At 36.4% G+C, this 6,429-nt stretch overlaps 1 non-coding gene across 1 annotated transcript; it reads right to left on the bottom strand.

Moving 5' to 3' along the window:
• Positions 1-2,274: 2,274 nt before the first annotated feature.
• Positions 2,275-2,380, bottom strand: LOC121207552 (small nucleolar RNA R71). The gene has a single exon (XR_005902628.1). It is a non-coding gene; the product is annotated as a small nucleolar RNA R71 (small nucleolar RNA).
• Between the last annotated feature and the right edge of the window lie 4,049 nt (positions 2,381-6,429).

The following is a 6,429-nucleotide window of genomic DNA, read 5'->3' as shown; positions in this document are numbered from 1 at the left end:
AATATGAATAAGCTATGAGTAGTACAGGTATGTACGTAAACCTCATGAGTATGGAATTTGATTCATGATGGAAATTTAGCATGAGTAAGAAAGAGTAAGATAAGTTGTGAAGTTCAATGACATTTATTGTCAATTCTTATTATGTCCATTGTGTGTAAATTGATAATGTGGTGGTAATTAGTAGCATGTTAACTCATGAAATTGTATGATCTCTGTTGTTTATTAGTTACATACAACTTACTAAGCTTTATGCTTACCCTCTCTCTCTTTTCCCTTTTTCTTAGCATCGCCAAGCTAGCTCGAGGATCGTGGACGTCGGAGCTCAAGTCACACAATCAACAAATCTTTTGGGGTATATTTGGTTTAATACATATAAGTATGGCATGTATAGGGGATTTATTATTTTGTTATACGTGTCATATTGGTTGGCCAAAGTGATGGCCCATATTGGTATACTAATTCATTTTGTATATGGCAATAAAGTATGGCTCATATTGATTATTGGGTTGTAATCCTAGATATTGATGCATGCATGAGATGTGTTGATGCCTTTGAGGTGCGTGATGAGTTGATTGTTGACAATGAATGATAAAATATGGAATCTATGCTTGATGGATGATTGATGTCACTTGGTTAGGTTATAGCATGGTTTAAAGTAAGAAAATGTTTTGAATGATCCTAGTAAGTTATTGAGTCTCAAATATACATACTTTGGCATGCAATTGTCATGCATGAGTTAAACTATGGATGTTTAGGTAAACCATTTATGCCATGATATTCACCATTGGCATATGAGAGTGTGCATGTGTTAGTAAGGGTGACAAAAGGGCTTGGAAAATAGCCTCAAAGTTGTCCACACGGGTAGACACACGAGCCTGTGTCTAGGCGATGTGTGACACACGGGCAGTCCTATGGGCATGTTTTCCAGCCGTGTGTCCCCTCACCCTAGTTTTGTAAGTCAGTATGCATGGTAGTAAACACACGAGCAAAGACACGGCTGTGTGTCTCAACTGTGTGGAAGACACAGCCTTAGGACATGGGCGTGTACCCAAGCTGTGTGAAGTCTGCACCTTAAATGTGAAAATTAAATTTGCCACACGGCATAGCACACGGGCGTGTGACTTGGCCGTATGACCTTTAATTAATGCTGACATCAAAAACAAAGAGTTACATATGTTGAGGACATAGGCATGTGAAATTCACATGGCCAACCCACACGAGCGTGTGACTCTCCCAGCTTGGAAAATTTTTCCTAAGTTTTGTAATTTTTTTTAAAGGCCACGTGTGCTGTAGAAGGGACATTGTGTTTATTTTTGAATATTTTTAAGATCAGATGAAATTTGTATGGCTCGGTTTGTGTTAAAGTGTATGTCAAAGACCGGTAATGCCTCGTACCTTCTCCCAGTATAGGATATGGGTAAGGGGTGTTACATACTTTGCATTTAATTTCTGTCACAGAGTCGATGCCGCAACACACCGAGACGTGTGTCGGGATATAGCAATCAGTATACTCCTCTTTAGCTATTTTTAAGGGTATGTCACAACACCCTCAGCCTATGTCACGACATCGAAGGCAATCTTGAGGTTTCTCAATTATGTTCGCTGTGTTGTGACATCGAGTCATCAGTGTTGCGACATAGCAACCAGTATCCATTTAGTACATCTTCTAATGGTTTCCTGTAGACTCACAAAGTGCGTTAGCTCACCCTTAGGCCTCATTCGGCCCCTAAGGTTAATAAAAGACTCAATTTATACATTTTTTAATATAAATAAAACTACGAAAATTTAACTAAAACATCACAAAAATGCTTGTATTCAAGCTCCTTAAATGTGAAAACTAGTTTAATCTACTACACCAAATTACTGTAAATCAATTACATAGTATAACCCTATGTTTATTGTCTCAACGGACTACCAAAGGATGCCATAGCGTCTTTTAGCTATAGTCTTAGTCCTATTTACCATGATGTCATATTGAGGCACCCCAATTCAAATTGAAACCAGTGGTTTTTCAAATGTTTCAAACAGTGGGTCAGTTTATTGGTATCCCCATGGAATATCCACATCTCCACCTTTGATTGTTTCTAGAGGTGAGCGATTCCTTCAAAATAGTCGATGTAACTGAAGACGCACTAAGGTTGAAGTTGTTTCCATAATTATTGCGAGATCAAGCTTGAGCTTGGCTGAATTAATTTCCAACAAGTTCAATATCTACTTGGCAAGAATTAGCAGTAAGGCTTTTGGTAAAGTATTTTCCACTGAGCAAAAATGCAAAGTTGCGTAATGAGATAACTACTTTCCAACAATTGGATGACGAGTCCTTATATGAGGCATGAGAAAGATTCATAGAATTACTTCGTAAGTGTCCTCATCATGGAATTCCTCATTGTATCCAATTAGAGGCGTTTTATAATGGTCTCAATGTGTACTCAAGATTAATGGTTGATGCTTCTATGAATGGTGAGATTTTGTCTAAGTCTTATAGCGAGGCTTACAAGATCATTAAGAGGATTCTCAATGTGTACTCAAGATTAATGGTTGATGCTTCTGCGAATGGTGAGATTTTTCTAAGTCTTATAACGAGGCTTACAAGATCATTAAGAGGATCACAAGCAACGATTACTAATGGCTGACAAATTGAGCAATTTCAGGAAAACAAGCAGCTAGAGTGCATGAAGTGGACGCACTAACTTCACTCTTTACTTAGGTATCTTTTATTTCCTCTATGTTAAAATAGTTTCCAACTAATGGTTTGAACAATTTTTCAACTCAATCACCAAGTCAATATGATATAATTTCTTGCATATACTGTGGGGATGGTCATTCCTTTGAGAATTACCCTACAAATCCCGAATCAACTAATTATGTAAGGAACCAGTATCAGAATAGAAGTGGAAAAAGACAACAGTCCAACTTCTACAATCCATCGTTGCGAAATCATATGAACTTTTTCCTAGAGTAACAAAGAAAATGGACCGAGCAACAATCAAATGCAGCATACCCAACCAAACCTAAGGGTTTAACCAACAAGCCCCAAAACCAGCTCAAGCTGAGTTGTCAAATAGTTTGGAGGACTTGTTGAAAGCAAACATTACTAAAAATGACACATTGATCCAAAGTCAAGCAGCAACCCTGAAAAATTTGGAGAACTAGATGGGTTAATTAGCTACTAAGCTTCATAGTATACCACAAAGAGCCTTGTCGAGTGATGCAAAAAACTGAGAAATTTGGGTAAGGATCATTGCAAAGTGGTTGAGTTACGAAGTGGTAAGATTTTGGAACCTAAGGAGGTTGTGGTTGAAGATGAGCCTACTGAAAAGAAGTGAAGTCAGCCAACAGTTGAAGTTCCTACAACAGAAAAATTGGATGCTGAAAAATCTAATGAGGTAAACTCTAAACTAGTGAATTCTAAAAAGCTAACATGCTCTTTTGCAAAATTTCCTCCTTAGAAAATTTTTACATATCAACCTAGAGTTTCATATCCTTAAAGACTTCAGTAAAATAAGCAGAAACAAGAGGTAGAGTTCAAGAAGTTCTTGGATGTTTTAAAGCAATGACACATCAACATTCCATTGGTAGAGGCTTTAGAAAAAATGTCCAACTATGTGAAATTTATTAAGGATATTTTGTCTAAGAAAAAATTAACTTAGTGAGTATGAGACTATCATTTTGACGAAGGAATGTAGTGCATTCTTACAGAACAAGCTACCTCTGAAACTAAAGGATCCTAGAAGCTTTACGATACCTTGTAACATTGGTGAATCATATTGCGGTAAAGCTTAGTGTGACTTAGGAGCAAGCATCAACCTGATGCCCAAATCTATTTTCAAGCTATTGGGAATAGGAAAAGTAAGGCCCACTATTGTGACACTTCAACTTGCAAATCGTTCGTTAGCATATCCCGAGGGAAAGATCGATGATGTTTTGGTAAGAGTTGATAAATTTATTTTTCCTACTAATTTCATTGTATTAGATTTTAAAGCAGATAAAGAAGTTTCGATCATCCTGGGGAGGCCATTCCTAGCCAAAGGAATAACGTTAACAGATGTGCAAAAAGGTGAACTCACCATGTGAGTTCAAGATGATAAGGTAACATTTAACGTTCTGAAAATGATGAAATTTCTAGATTCGACGGAGGAATGTTCAATAATGGAGGAATTAGAAACCTTAGTTTCTATGGAAAGCAATTTTGAAGAAGACCTGTTGGAGAACACTTTGAGGTCTAAACCATTCGAAGATGAAAAAGGTAATGAAGGTTTGGCTTTGATGGAAGCTAATTCGATGAGTTATAATCAACCACTATAGTTCGAACCGCTAGAGTTGGAAGTTTGAGAATTTACACAACCCAAGTTGTCAATCGAGGAACCGCCTAAGCTTGAACTAAAGGTACTTTCATCTCATTTAAAATACATTTATCTTGGTAATAGTTCTACTTTACCTATGATTGTTTCAGCAGACTTAACAGAACATCAAGAGGAGCAATTGATTGTTGTTTTAAAAAAATTTAAAAAGTAAATTGGTTGAACCATATTGACATTCAAGGTATAAACCTTTCCTTCTATATTCATAAAACTATTTTAGAGGAAGCTGAAAAAGGTAAAATTGATGGGCAAAGGAGACTTAACCCTATCATGAAAGAAGTGGTACGGAAGGAGGTAATCAAATGGTTAGATGCGAGAATTATTTACCTCATCTCAAATAGTTCTTGGGTAAGTCTAGTACAATGTGTACCAAATAAAGGTGGAATCATGATTGTTGAGAATGAACGAAATGAATTATTCCCATGAGAACTATCACGGGTTTGAGAATCTGTATTGACTACAGAAAATTGAACAAAGCCACTCGTAAGGATCACTTTCCATTGTCTTTTATGGATCTAATGTTAGATCGACTAGCAGGTAACGAATTTTACTGCTTTCTAGATGGATATTCGGGATACAACCAAATAATTTTAGCCCCAGAAGACGAACAACAAACTGTTTTTACCTGCCCATATGGTACATTTACTTTTTGCCAAATGCCTTTCAACTTATGTAATGCACGTACCACATTTCAGCGATGTATGATGGCAATTTTCACCAATGTAGTTGAAAATTATGTTGAGGTTTTCATGGATGATTTTTCTATTTTTGGCAACATTTATGATGTTTGTTTGAATAATTTGGCTAAGGTACTTAAAAGATGCGATGAGACAAACCTTGTCCTTCACTGAGAGAAATGCCACTTTATGGTTAAGAGGGGAATTGTCTTAAGACATAAGATTTCCAAAAACGAGATTGAAGTGGATAAAGCAAAGGTGGATGTAATTGAAAGATTACCACCTCCAGTTAGTGTGAAAGGAGTTAGAAGTTTCTTAGGCTATGCCGATTTTTGTCGTAGATTTATTAAGGATTTTTTAAAAATTTCTGAACCTTTAAATATGCTTTTAGAAAAAAGATATTATTTTTTATTTTAACAAAGCATGTTTAGAAGCTTTTGAGAAATTGAAAAATCGGTTAATCTCAGCCCTAATAGTTGTTACACTTGATTAGAACTCACATTTTAAGTTGATGTGTGATGCAAGCGATTTTGTTGTTGCAACTGTTATGGGCCAAAAAAGGAACAAAGTGTTTCACCCTACCTGCTATGCAAGCAGAACTTTGACAGGAGCCCAGATCAATTATACGGTAACTGAAAAAGAACTCTTTGCTATAGTTTTTTGCTTTTAACAAGTTTCGTTCATATCTTATAGTACCAAAGTTACTGATCATATGGCTATTAAGTACTTACTCGTGAAGAAAGATACCAAACTGAGGCTCATTTGTTGGACACTTTTACTCCAAGAATTTGACCTTTAGATCTAAGACAGAAAGGGTGCCGAAAATCAAGTAGCCGATCATCTATCCAGATTGGAACAAAATGAGGTAACTTCTTCATTCATTTTATTTAATGAGAATTTTCCTGATGAGCATATCTTCGAGTTAAGTCAAATTTATGAAACACCTTGGTTTGCTTATTTTGTCAATTATTTAGCGTGTGGAATAATTCCTGGAGAAATGACATACCAACAAAGGAAGAAATTCCTTCATGATAGTCGGTACTATTTCTGGAAGGATCCCTTTTTGTTTAAACAATATGCAGATAACATAATCAGGAAGTGTGTTGCTGGAAGTGAGATTGATGAGATTTTGTACCACTACCATTCATCTCCGAGTAGGGGACACTTTGGTGGTTCCCATACAGCAACGAAGATTTTACAAGTTGAATTCTTTTGGCCTACAGTGTTTAAATATGCTTATGCATATGTGAAAAATTGCGATAGATGCCAAAGAACCGGAAACATACCAAGGAGGAATAAGACGCCTTTGACAAACATTCTAGAGGTTGAACTATTCGATGTATGGGGCATTGATTTCCTAGGCTCGTTTCCTTATTCGTATGGTAACAAGT

This window comes from Gossypium hirsutum, chromosome A01, assembly GCF_007990345.1.
Source record: "Gossypium hirsutum isolate 1008001.06 chromosome A01, Gossypium_hirsutum_v2.1, whole genome shotgun sequence".
In the NCBI taxonomy this organism is placed as follows: Eukaryota; Viridiplantae; Streptophyta; class Magnoliopsida; order Malvales; family Malvaceae; genus Gossypium; species Gossypium hirsutum.
The sequence above is the reverse complement of the archived record's forward strand: the minus strand, read 5'-3'. Positions and strand labels throughout refer to the sequence as shown.